Below are 14,137 nucleotides of genomic sequence, written 5' to 3'. Positions count from 1 at the left end.
TTTTTGTTCCCCCAATCCTTTTTTTTTTTTTTTTTTTTTTTTACTTACCAGCCATGCTTCCTTGCTCCTCTGTGCCTTGGACTTTGTATTTCTCTGAGCAACTGTAGGCCTATATGATAAGACTTCGAGCTCTGGTTGTGTGGCAGCATTTATAGAGAAAACTTTAGGCCTCTCCTTATGTTCAAACCAATTATAATTCACATTAGGTGGGTGAGGCAGATAAGTCATACCAGTGGGCATGTAAACTTCCTAGTGACCATATATTAGCTCATGGGTTTTAACACATTGCACTTATGCAATTCAGGCTATTTATCCAGAGGGTTGACTGAGATGCTTAGAAAAGTAGAGCATTTAATTGCATATGTGGAATCCAGAATTTCACATACAATGATGCGTCACACGGGAAGGGATATTTTTTGAGTCAGTATGAATTAATATCTTTTCCCAGTATGATCCACAGATGAGTATTCATGCAATAAAAGTATATATTCATAATAAAATTCATAGGGTTCCCTCCCTATGAGTGTACTCATAAGTCTGAAAAAAAAAACCCCACAACTTTTCATTTAGCTCATCAGTCCTTTTTTGGGGATCACCATAGTAACGCCGCTGTGTCAGTCCCTCCTTAGAGTCTCTGTGAATTATACTAATGGTATTAATGCTGTAAATGTCATGTAAGCTACTATTAACTTGACAAACCACTGAATGCTGAATAGCTCTGAGGAGTGGATCTCAAGTGGTAACTCTCCCTGCACAAAGAGAAACTTCATCCTCCAAAAAAACTCCACTCATTTTGTAGCAGGTACAAATTACGACTATAATTTGTGCTTCTATGGTGGTTACTCATCTAGTTTCTGACTATAAAGACACAACAATAAATGTTAAAATACTTTGATCTACACATATAGGACATTTTATAAATACAAAGAAAATTGATTTGTTAGCATAGCCTCATAATATTTCTTTTTTTCAGGCTAATTCTTCATTTTTCATATCAGCCCTCTAGCAATGGATCTCTCTCTCTCTCTCCCCTTATACAGGAACTTCCATTTCCTTACACTTATACAGATTTGAATAAGGTATTTTGTCTCATTTTATTATTACTTCATCTCACTTATCTACAATGAGGAGAAGGGACTGAAGCAATCTCAGGAATGTTAGTGCTTACCTTGAAGAACTTGAAGGGCAGAAATTTCATAAGATCAGAAATGGGCAAGCACAATATCCGTGTATAAAATGGGGCAAGAGGCATGAGAAAGAGCTGAGAAATTATAGTTGACATCAACTAGTTTGATGTCAATTCCTGGAAAATACTGAATTAGATAAACTTGTTAGCATCTAGAAGATGATTAACAGCTAGCATGGAGTTGCCAAGAAGTCAGTCAAGCCCATCAAATTTTTTTTCCTTGACAGATCAATATATCAGAGGAGAAGTAAGAAGTGGCAGCTATCATACATACCGACCAATTTGCAACAAGATCCCACACGGTATTTTCATAAGTACGCTTTGGAAACACTGATTACACAAGATTTCCATTAGCTACCTGCATAACTTGTGAAAAAAAAAAGCTGCATTGTTTCAGTGGATCACTGTCAAACTGCAAGGGCATAGTAACTGAAGTGCCATTAAAAGCTGCCTTGGAGCTTTGACGTTTGTTAAATATGCTCTTTCTGTTGTTAATAAGACTTCAGCTGAAGTACTATGTTAGCCCTGAGCTAACCTCAGCTGGATAATGTCAAGAATACAGAGAATGGAGAGCTTACAAAAATTAGAAGGATCGAGTTGGATCAGTCTAAAACAGAGGCAACTGCAGAGATATGATGATGATTTTTGAAAAAGGTAAAAGTGCTTATAGAAAGAGGAGGCCAGTTGAGGAGTCATGGTCTTAAAAACTTTAGTCTTTCACTACAGACACTGAAGTGAAGCATAAAATAAAAATGTTGGCAGTGAAGAAAAGTACTCAGCTAGACCCTCTAAGTAGGTTGTAAAAATGTTAATTATTTTTTCCATGGAGATTAAGAATGGACTGAACACACATTTGTCAAGGATAATATATATATATATGTGTGTGTGTAGTTGAGCTGTCCTTGGGGAATTTCTTTTGATGTCAAAGCTGTGACAGTGACACTTCTTCCCCCTGTTGTGTACTCTTGGTACTTGACACTGAACTGTGTGATGTAGAGAGGGCCTTAGTAGGGAAACTAAGTATTCTGTGTCCAGTATTGATTCAGTCTCATTTGCCTTGCTATTGCTTTATTGCTGCGACTGACTCACCTACAGTGAATAAACTTAGCATTGTGACCTATGGTGAAGGGTTACCAAGTTCCTGAATAATATGACACATAAGCCTGCAGACTTCTTGCATGTCATGTTCATCTTAAGAACTGCTCATTTCAAAGAAGTAATAGAATGTTTTGCATAGAAACAGAGGAATGGTAGCACTGTATCTGTGCATCAGTTGAGATTCCTGTTTCTGCCAGTATAAGCCAGTTCACAGGAATTACCAGGAAGCCCCACAGCAGTCTTTTTCGATTATCTTATGAAGGGAAAATCTGTCCTACCTTCAGTCACTTGGGTACTTGTTCCCTGAAAGAAGGACTTTACATAAAGTGGCCTGAAAATAACCACATCTTTTTCTTGTGCAGAGAAAAGCTGCCTCCTTTTTAGAATCCATTAAAGTTCATTGGTTTTTTTGTACCTTAGAGCAATGAGTTTCACACGCTAATTATGAGTTGTGTAAATAATGTTCTAAACATTTCCTTTCTTCATTTAAGATCCACTATCCACAGATAGTTCTTACATTGTCGGGGTTAAAAGGTACCCATGGCTTTGCTTCACTTTATTATTCAGTGCTTTGTATTCCTCTAAAATATCATGTCTTACGATGTGATATTATAATCCTCCAAATTACATAATTTCAGACACTTCAGTCTCTTTTCATGCTGATATCTTAGTTTGAATATGTCATGCATTTCTGAAACTTGTTCAATTTCTTCTGTATACTTTTTGATATAAAGGAAAAAGAATTGAACATGATGCAGCAGGGAGAATACACCATCAATAAAATAGTGACAATGATTTTAGTATTTCCTGATCTATTTTTTATTAATGCAATTTTTGTTTGTTTGTTTGTTTGTTAGTTAAGCATTTGCTCAGCTCAGCCCACAAGACTGTATTTGTTCATCCTACACAAAGGAATGGTGTCATGAGATATAAAATAACAAGACCCTGGACAAGATGTTTAACTGTGTAGATGGATAAAAATGGGCATATTGGAAATCTTGTGAAGAGAGGCTGCACAACAATCTGATGGGTGGAATCCATAATAAGAAAGGATAGGATTGGAGTGTATGAAATGAACTTGCAAGGGACTTGTAAATAGCATGCTCAGTGAGCTGATAACTGCAAGGAAAACGCTGTAATAGATGGAAAGGCAAGTGGAATCAATTGTCTGAGATGGAAGAGAATATTGTTATTAGAGAGAAGCCAAACAAGTGTGAAAGACCAAGGAGCAGAATTAAGGCGATCAGGAATTGGGATGGAGCATAGCAGGAAGTACAGAGGAAGATGAAAAATTCATACATTTGAGACAAAAGAGAAATAGATTAAAGATGGAAAGTTAGTCAGGAGTACAGCTAAGGGGAAGAGGAAAACCACACATTCTGATATTTTTTCATCAAGAAATATTACCCTACAAGAGGAAAAAGATCACAGAAATGAAGGAAACTAGGGGTGAGTCAAAGATGGAGAAAACTGAACCAGAATGATGGTTTGATATTCATTAAAGTGCAAGAAGAGTAGAACTGAGGAAGAGGAGAATGAAGTTTGAGGAAATATCATCAGGTGGAGGTATTGGGGGAATCCCTAGCCTGGGGATGGTTGGCAGGGATATGAGTATGAGAGACAGAGAAAAGGTCTGGGACAAAGGAAATGGAAGCTTTAAGAGAATCAAAGACCAAATCAAACAAGAAAAGTGAGGAGATGGTGAGTAAAAAAGTACATCATCAGCATATCTATAAATACTGTATTTCAATTCTTGTGCTGAAATCCAACATGCTCTCTAAAATAGAATTAGCAAGACCTAGTGTAAGAAATCTCACATGCCCACAGCTTTTCCATGTTTTCCAGTTGCATCTACTGGCCTGCTGTTTCACCCTGCAAATCTTGTTTGTTGTGTAACCTTGGACCATTATGGCTACAGCAACAGTACCACTAGAATAGCATGGTATTTTGGCAATGCTGAATTTGTCCTAAGAATTTAAAGCAGTACTTCACCTGGAACTGCTTGCATCTCTGTCCACAAATCCTTTGACTCATAGCTAGACATTTTCTCCTTTTAGCAGGAAATCATTTAGCGCTATACACTGTGGCTGTGCATAACCAGGATGGTTTAGGTAATGTTCCACAATTTGCCAGCTCCTTTGGCAGTGGACCAGTGAGAGCAGGTCCAGCTCTAACAGTCAGCAAAGTAGGAAACAGCCAAGGACACAGGCTGCTGGGGAGTCAGCAAGATGCCGCCTTTTTTTTTGCATCAGAGTGCTGGAAAGTCCCAACAGTTGTTACTGCTGCCAAGCAGGATACACCCTGCTGTCAGGGGTGGCAACTACTGACGGAGTAGGGGATGCCTCTCCCAGAAACAGTGGTTACCATCCACACCTCCTGTCACACCAGCAGTCCCTTTTCTCCTGGGCGCTCCCCACAGCACTACTGTGCATCCTGACCCTTTCCTTACTCTGTTTTCTTGCAGCAGAGGCAGTCAGACAGGCACTTACAGAGTTTAGAAGGGCTGTAACTAGATAGTTAAGAGTTCATTGTATATTCCATAGTGGATAATTGTGTCTGACGCTGTCTCTGAAAGAGAATTCTTTGGAATCTATGAGTGCCAAGGAACAGGCCATGCCCACAGTATACCAGGCTACAAACACTGTATCATGGTTTTGAGAGGTTTTCTCTCTAGTCACTGGCATAGCATTAACTTAAACTAACCAAACCTGTTCTGCAGAATCTAGCACTGTACACAAGTGCTGCCTCTGTAGCTCCTCTTTACTCACAGCCACACGACTTTTCTCAGTTTCAAATCAGACTGAAGACATTTCTGGCCACCAGTGTGGCATCTTACTTAGCTTTGAGGCCATTCTGTGCTTGTTTCAAGTTCCTCCAGCAATAAAGCATCTGGTCAGTTTGGAATGCATGACTACGGCTAAAACAGAGTATAATCCATTTAGTTCCCAAACTAGACTGAATCTATGAGTCTGACTGGAGTAAAGAGAGTGAACAAGATTTGGGGAGAGATCGGTGAGCAAGAAACACAACAATCAAACCAAGGGACTTTCTGAGGATTATTTCCAAGGCGATAGATCAGCCTATATTTGCATTTTAGAGTGTTAAGTGAGTCTCACTGCAGATTTAAAGAAGCATGAAAACATTAAAGAAACTGCCTTGTTTGTTTCTTTTTATGGATGAGGCAAATGAAACTTCTCTAGCTGTACAAGAAGGCAAGTGCTTTCCACTGTAAGAGAATTGTGGCTGCTGTCATTTGTAACCATGAGATAGGTTCAACAGCAGAAACTTACTATTTTGGACAGGATTTACTTTTGAAAGTCTGAAGCCACTTTTAACTGTGAAAGAGGGGAAGGGACATGGGTAAGTAACATGTTCTTATTTACAGATATTATGGCTTTGATACTACCCATTTTGTGTCCCTGGAAGCATAATAATTTCGTAACAAGAACATCCATAACACTATCAGCTTACCTTGAACTCTTCTCTTTTTTTTTTTTTTTAAAGCTGGTATCTGTAGTGAATAGTATCCCTATTTTATAGCTGGGGAAACCGGCAAGATAGGTGCAATGACTTGACACTGTAAGTGATCTCATATGCTAAGTCCCATCCCAGTACATTACTGTCAGCCCTTTTGTCCTATTTAATCATGTCTTTTATGATAAAAATATTGGAATAATGTTTCCTTTTGGAAATTTTTGAGCAAATAACCTTGTAATAAATTATACTGCAGTAATTTATCCTTTGTGTTTAGCAGAATAACCATTGGCATGACTCAGTGGCTACACAGGGAAAGAACAGGTCACTGGTACCAAATATCCCACAATTTTTAAACTACTGCTGTTGGTATTAACAATAACAACATTGACTATTGCAAATGATTCTGCAAATGATTCCGGCTTTTTTCTTTCTATTCAATTTAAAATACTCAGTAGCATTCTGAGAAGCCATGAAATCTGCAGGGCTTTTTAACCTGCCATTTATGTTTTGCATCTGAAATCTTGTTTCTAAGCCTCACGTATTCAGGTGAAGAGAAATATTCATTTTCTTGGCCTTCCCTCTGTTCAGGTTGCTCATATTAGCACAGTTGTGCATGTGTCACTGTACAAAAACATTTAGGACATTTCCTGTAATTTCATACTCAGGGCTAGTTTTGAGAAACCAACTTGTTTTAACAGTTATTTCTTCTTTGTGAACCATGAAATAAGAAGTTATTGGTGTAACAGCAGAAATTGTAAGTGTGACAAGCCTCTTCCTTTGGGCAAAAGGGAGAGAAAAGTATTGCCTCAAAAAGGCAAGCTATTTCAAGCTTGCTGTGTCCTCGCTTCCCTAAATAGCGCTCTCTCTTCTTTGACGTTCTTCTGTAAGCACACACTATTAGGTTTCATTGAAATTTTTAAATAATCAACTGGGAGCAGCTACTGATGTAAAATGAATATAGCAAAGCTAAATGTGAGACTGTATAGAAGGGGAAGGTGATTTTATTTTAAGCAAAAATTATTTCAGTCGCTCACATTCATTCTGCTATAGATTTCAATCAGTCAGTCTTTCATACTCGTTTTCCATACCCACATTTTAACAAGGACCAAGATGTGTATGTCTGGCTAGTCCAACCAAGACTATTTGTGGTGAAACAGAGGACAAAGGATGCCAGATTTGGAGTCATCATCATGTTTCCTGGGTTCTCTTTGCTGGGTGACCATGTGCTCATTTTAGAAGTGCCTTTTGTACCCTTCAGGGACCCAGGCCCGTGAGTCATTAAGCAATGTTGTTGATTGACTGCCTGTCCTTTTGTCTCCTGTTCTGTGAGTAGTCTATCTTTAGTTTTAGGCTGTCCTTTGTTTTCCCAGTCTGTGCGTTTCAAGACTCTGACCGTGATCTCAATGACCTGCTGTTGCTGTCAAGTCACGCCATTCTTTTGTCCCTTCTTTTCTTGTCATTTCTTCTGGTGCTTTCATACATATGTTTCTGCATGTAATTTATTAATTTCAACCTTAATGTTTCTATTACAAATCTCTGCATTACAGAAGTACATCAGGTCACACAAATGAGCTAGACAAGGGAAGTACAGTGTCTCAAACAGGTGACAAGCTATAGAGAGGATCTGGGCTAAGTACTGTACCTGTGACACTAAATTACATTTGGAGGGACTTTTGCACTGGTCATTCTGACAGAATAGCATTCATTACCAATGAAAGTCTATCAGTGTAAACTAGCTCACTCACTTGTTAAGGCATGAAGGGTACTTGGTTTTTCTGGTGACTTTTTAGTCACCAAACTCAATGCTATGAATGCTTTTGGAAGGAGGACAGTGAGATGAACCCTCTGGAATGACTGTAAATGTATCAGTGCTCTTTCATGTACTATTGCTCCATTGAGCATTACCCAATAATAACAACAGTGCTATACAGGCTTTTGTAAGAGGAGTTCCTGAATTTAGGTACGGGTAGCTTTGTTTGAGAGGGTCTACACTGTCCATTCACCTACAGATCTGGTTTTGGTTGAATAATGCCCTACAGTTCCTGGAAGCTCATTAAATGTCATCCATCTTGTAGGTAGTTAAAGATTGAGAGAACTAGGGTTAAGCATGTTTATATGAGGGTTTGAGAGAGAATACTGAATAGTGGAATAATATTGAACAAGAATAAAAACAATGTTTTATGGAAGATGTTGCAGGTGAGTATAAGATGATGCTCCTACCTGTCTAATAACCAAAGGTTAACTGCTGTATTTAACATTTCCAAAATTTTAACCCTGTAGTGCATGATGGCGAGTGATGTGTTAGGACTTTTCCTTTGAGGGAAACAAAACAAAACAGAAAAAACCCCACCACCATGCTAAAGAAAAAAGAACATGCATAAATTTAACAGCATCTCAGTTAAAATGAAATGTGAAGTTTATTTGTTTGTTATGGAGATGAAGCCAATGACAGCAAATGTTAAAAGATAACAGACAGAAGATCCGTGAATGGGTTTAGCAGACCCCTGATATCACCAGAAGCTCCTACAGAGGGAAGTGTTCCAGCCTGGTTAACTAAGATAACTATTGATAACAATTGTGCATTATTTCTGTCTCCCACTTGCACCCTGTTGCTATTGTTAACTGCATCTTGCTTAGCTTTGCTTTGGATGGCTCTGTTTGTAATCTTACATGCATATGTTAAAACAGAAAGACACCATGCTTAGTTTTTAGATTGTCATGGCTGAAATTGAACAGACCAGACAAATGTAAACAAACTAAAGTAATAAAATCAAATAGATCCAATTGAAAGCTACCTCCTTCTCCAAACAAGAGAAACCAAGTTTCTCCTGGTGATTAGGAGAATAGCTCACCAACATGTACTGCAAAGTCTGTATACGTAACACGAAGTATGATACATACACATATATTTGTGTGTGATGAAGCATTATCTTTTAAAAGTTACAAGGCACCAAGTTATTATCCTAGGTAGATGGTTGTCAAGTGACCGAGGCTACGGAAGAGGAAGTGGGAGAACTATCTAAATTATAAAGTTGAGAGATCAACTTCAGTAAGGCTCAATTAGTGCTACCCCAGGAATTGTAACTGGGGAAACGGGAAGACAGATAGATAGAAGACAGATATTTATGTAGAATAAAAGCTTCTTCTCAACTCCAATTTAAAGAAGCTTTAGGAGAATTTAATTTTTCACAGCAGTGCAAGGTAACCTTGCTGGTATCAGCAGACGGCAATGAAAATTACTGGAAAGGATTGGAATGGAGCTGGAACAAGGAATATGCTGCTGCTTTCACTGAATTTCAATAAGCGGTTTTAAAAACTCCCGCCTTAAAGCTCCTGAGACAAGGAAAGCCTTTTCCAGTAAGGATTTTCACATTCACTGATACTATGGGAGTGGCACTGTTGCAAAGCAGAAGTGAGTGAAAGCGAGTACTAATAGCATTGGAATTGCATTACATTGGGGTTGGATCAAAACTTCACCCACTCTGAGAGAGACTGTTTAGCAGCCGTCTGGACTATAGCAGTTTCGCCCTCGATAGCCTAGTTGCAATCCAGTTTGCTTAGACCCTCCCAAAGTACCTAATTTCAGGGAAATGAGTAGGCAGCAGAGTACCATCCACCCAAGTGGCACAGCAGGCACTAATATTAACACATAGGGATTACTGTACAGGAGTTTTAAGAAGTGGATCATCTTGCTTGTGCATTAATTGAACGACAGGCAGAGCACAGTTATGTCCAAAATGTGGACACAAAGCTCCAGAAAAATCAATCTCTAAAAGCTTCTTAGTCTCACCTAACTGGCCCTCTTTCTCTCCTACGGGAAGCCCAAATATCATCCTATTCTGCCCCTAAAAGGGGGCGAGTGGGAGGTGTATTTGTGGCTTGTATAGTCTCATTTACCTTGCTTGTGCATATTAGATTGGCCTATAGGCTTATATACTAACTTTATTTTTTCATGTTTTTCTGCAAACATTGATTTTTGCTTCCTTTATGTTTCTGTAGCGTGATAGATTTGCTACACCTCCATCAAGAAGCGCTGGCTGACAAACTTATAATGCCGTAACAGAGTCTCCGAGTTGAGACTGAGGAGTTGAGATACGTGGAAGAACATTGCTTAGGTGCAGTTGCTAGCCTTGCTTCATCGATAGGCACTGGTGAGTACAGCTGATTTTGTCTGACCTGAACCGGTTTACTGCAGCTGCAAACATTTTTAGCCTGGCTTTAACACCCTACAGTAATAGTATATATGTGTTTATAAATTGCATTAACCCTAGAACATTAGGAAATAACTGCACACTGCCACAAAGAACTACAGGCTAGTATCTGCAGACCTTTACAAGCTATCACAAGGCAGGAGCAGTCAGGAGAACGCAAACACCTGCCCAAAGGCCCTCGGGGCTTTGAGCTGTAATTCAAAACTTCCACCAACCCCCAAACTCATCCAGCCCTGCCCCAAAGCTCCCAACTGTCCCCACATGCTATCCAAACCCTGCCCCAAAGCTTCCATCAACCCTAAAACATGCCAAAGCCTGACTCAGGGTCCCCAAAGCTCCCAGCCTCCTCCCAAAACTCCCACCGGCTCTCGATCACCCCAGACCCTGCCTCGGGGCTGGCACCTGCGGGTGACAGACAGGACACCCGGGGTCACCCCAGGACACGGGGCACTCCCAAAGGCCTTTACCACACCGAAAGCCAGGCCGGGGAGCGGAGACACATCGCAACTCCCCGCAGCCTGGCCCCAACGCCCGCTCCCCACCCCGTCCCTCGGTGGCCAACGGGTGAGCGGTTCCGCGCAAGCCAATGGAAAGCTCACGCCTCATTACATGCAGAAGTCTCGTGCAGGCGCAGTGAGGCTGACCCTACTACACTGCTGCCACCTCTCGACTACAGTCCAGTACTGCACGTGCCCGGCACGCGCATATGGGCACAGCAGCCCGCTATGCTTATTGGTGCCCTCTCTTGAACGTCCTATAGTGCTGCAGCCAGATGCATGACGCATGCGCACTGCAGCCCGTGGTGCTTCCTGCTGCCCCCTGTTGATTCAGCCCGGTAGTGCAGACAAAAACCTCGCGCAAGCAGTTTGAAAGGGGATGCTCTCTACTGCCCTTCCCGGAGACCCAGGCGGTATTGCAGCCAATGGGTTTACGCAAGCGCAGTATATCCTGCCGTGCACAGCGCTGCCCTCTCGTCATTAGACTCCAGTGCTACAGCCAGCCGACTGACACATGCGCACTGCTTCCTGCCGTGCTCACTGGTGCCCTCCCTCGATTACTCCTCAGTACTGCAGCCGCGGGGCTTGCGCATGCGCACTGCATCCTTCAGGCTCACGCAGGCGTGGTTTGGTGCAGTTCACCGGAGTTCTGGTTAACGGCAGCACTTGCCACCCTTTCCTGGGGCTCACAGGCCGTCAGCGCAGCCCGTCCCTGGTTGCTGCCGCTCCGCAGTGCTCACACAACGGCACAGCATCTGCCTGTTCCCGCTGCTACCCGCTCATGTCTCTGGGACAGGCCAAGCTGCTGCGATGCAGACATTGCTGCGCCTCATCCCAGGTGTGAGCAGCATGCTCTGGTGCATGTGCGTGAGGTGGCCGCTGCTCACCAGGGGCAGTGGTGTGAGCAGCCATGGCAGCGCTGCACGTGAGCATGTGGGGGGGGGGTGTGCTGGAGATGCCTTTTGGGGTCTGTGTTGTCCCTTCACTCTCCTGCGCTGTTGCTGCATTCATGGCCGGCACGTGCATGGTGCCCGGGAGCAGCAAGGTGCCGAGGTGGGGCAGGTTCCTCCTCCCAGTGGCAGGTGAGAGCCAGGCTGGCTGGTGCCAAGGGCCCAGGGGTCCGTGTGAGGTAACTGTGGCCCTTCAGGTGGCTGCAGGCAACGTGGGTGGGGAAGTCTCCTGCCCGTTGGGGCCATTGCTGCCGGGAGGCAGAGGTGGAGGGCTCTGGCTGGGCTCTGCTCCTTACTGGGAGCATGGGGCATGGCCTGCCCAGAGCATGGATTTGACTTTCCCTTTTCCTTGTATCACCATTCAGGCCCCAGTTCCTCCCCAGCACCAGATGGTGTGTGCACTCGCCCCTGTGGACACGGGCAGCCTGGAAGTACAGGGAGGCAGGCAGGCCCTGGAGCAGGATTTTGGCACGGCATCCCAGGGAGGACAGCTTCTGTGGCAAGTATGCCCTAGAGTGCTGGGAAGTCACAAAAAGGTTTAAGACCAATGGACTGAGCAGATTGAAGGTTGGATTTCAGTCAGGCACAAGGAGTGCAGCCGTGAATTAATTACTTGAGAATTGTAATTGGAGAAGCAAAACAGACACTTTCAGGCACCCTGAGCTCTCTCCCACCCCCGAGGCATAGGCTGTGGGAGCCAATTAACCAGGGCACTAACTAATTGAAAACCATGACAAGCATCCCCAAGCCCTGCTCAGCCCATACAGCTGACCCAAAGTCACTGGGCTGCCTATATCCGCATGTGGCACTGGGTTACTCATTGCCTCTGACATTGCCCCAGGAAACCAGCAGCACCAGGACAAGCATGTGTAGCATCAGTATGCACTAAGCACCCTTCTGGAATGGGACCCCCATTCTGACACCATGCCAGCACTTCCCTTCTCCAGCTAAAGGCCCAACAGAGCCCCCCCCCCAAACCAGTTCCCTGCAAGACCCTAAACCGCCTATATATTCTGCCCCAAAACCCTCGATGACCCCCAAACCCCGCCCCAGCACCCTCACAGATGCCTCCAGACTCTGTCCCCGCATCATCACCAACTCCAGAACATCCCCGGGAGCCTGTCCCAAAGCCCCAGTCAATGCCAAAACCACCCCCAAACCCTGTGCCAACAGCAGCAAGCTAGCCCTTGAATATGTTTTATTCTCAGTTAATACAGGTGTCATTAGAATCAATAAGGGGAAACAGTCCCAGTTGGGCAGGCCTGCAGCCTGCTTGGCACCAGCACCACTGGAGGCTGACATGGCTCCTGCCAGCTTCATGCCACACAGGGATCCACCTTGTCACCTGCAATGGGACTGCAGTGATCCCATAGACCTGAAACACTCCCAGCCATGCCACAGGTCCTCCAGATCTTGTCCCAAAGTTTCCACTGACACTATGTGTTGTGTAAGTAAGTAGTTATCTGCTATTGTTAATAGAATCTTGATTTTTATTCATAACAGATTAGTTTGTAAGAGGTGTTTGAATAAGTATCGGGTGGGACCTTTCTCTCCTTCGCTCGGTAGCCTTTTAGAGGAAAAGGAATTTACAGCATCTTTTGGTGGAGACTGTTGATGGTTGGGCATGTAGATGACTACCAGATTTTTTTTCTCCTTTTTTGCTTAGAGATCTTTCTTAACCCTCTGTGCAGGAGGACTTTCTAATATGGCCGGTCTGGGATAACAGTGCTGTGCACAATGCTTAAGGAAAACATGGAGATGAAAAAATAAAAGGGTTAGGAAAAGCAAAGGAGCAAACTGAAGGCTATGGGAACACTGTGCTGGTTTTCACTGAGATAGAGTTAATTTTCTTCATAGTAGCTAGTATGGGCCTATGTTTTGGATTTGTGCTGAAAACAGTGTTGATAACACAGGGATGTTTTAGTTAATACTGAGCAGTGCTTACACAGTCGAGGCCTTTTCTGCTTCTCACACCACCCCACCGGCGAGTAGGCTGGGGGTGCACAAGAAGCTGGGAGGGGACACAGCCAGGACAGCTGACCCCAACTGACCAAAGGGATATTCCATACCATATGACGTCACACTCAGCATATAAAGCTGGGGGGGGAGATTGGTGGGGGGACTGCTGCTCGGGTACTGGCTGGGCATCGGTCGGTTGGTGGGGGGCAATTGTTTTCACTTGTATCACTTGTCTTTCTTGGGTTTTATTTTTATCTCTGTCATTTATGTTTTTCTCTTTTCCTTACAAGTGGTTGTGGTTGGTGGTTGTGGTTGTTGTTGTGGTTATTGAACTGTTTTTATCTCAACCCATGAGTTTTCTCACTTTTGCCCTTCTGATTCTCTCTCCCATCCCACGGGGCGTGGGGGGAGTGAGTGAGCGGTTGCGTGGTGCTTAGTTGCCGGCTGGGATTAAACCATGACACAAGGTTAGTCGCAAGCCCTGCCTGGCTAATGCTTTAGGCTCTCCATGTTATTCCTACCATCTTGATTGGCCATCCTTGTTCTTCATTGCTGCTTTATAGTGCCTTTTGCTCCATAAGCAGCAGTACTCATGCCGTGCAAACGTACCTGTCTCCCAACCTCTGGGAAGTAACTCTGCCAAAGACAAAGAGCGAAACAACCACAGCACAATCTACAGCAGTTCTGCCTCTCCAGGCACCCAGCAGGCCCCTTTCTCTTGCCTCTTACTCTGTCCAGCTAGGCTGGAAAGTACGGTTG

This window comes from Aptenodytes forsteri, unplaced genomic scaffold (genome assembly GCF_000699145.1).
Source record: "Aptenodytes forsteri isolate BGI_AS27 unplaced genomic scaffold, ASM69914v1 Scaffold483, whole genome shotgun sequence".
Lineage (NCBI taxonomy): Eukaryota > Metazoa > Chordata > Aves > Sphenisciformes > Spheniscidae > Aptenodytes > Aptenodytes forsteri.
This window is presented reverse-complemented; position numbering follows the sequence as displayed.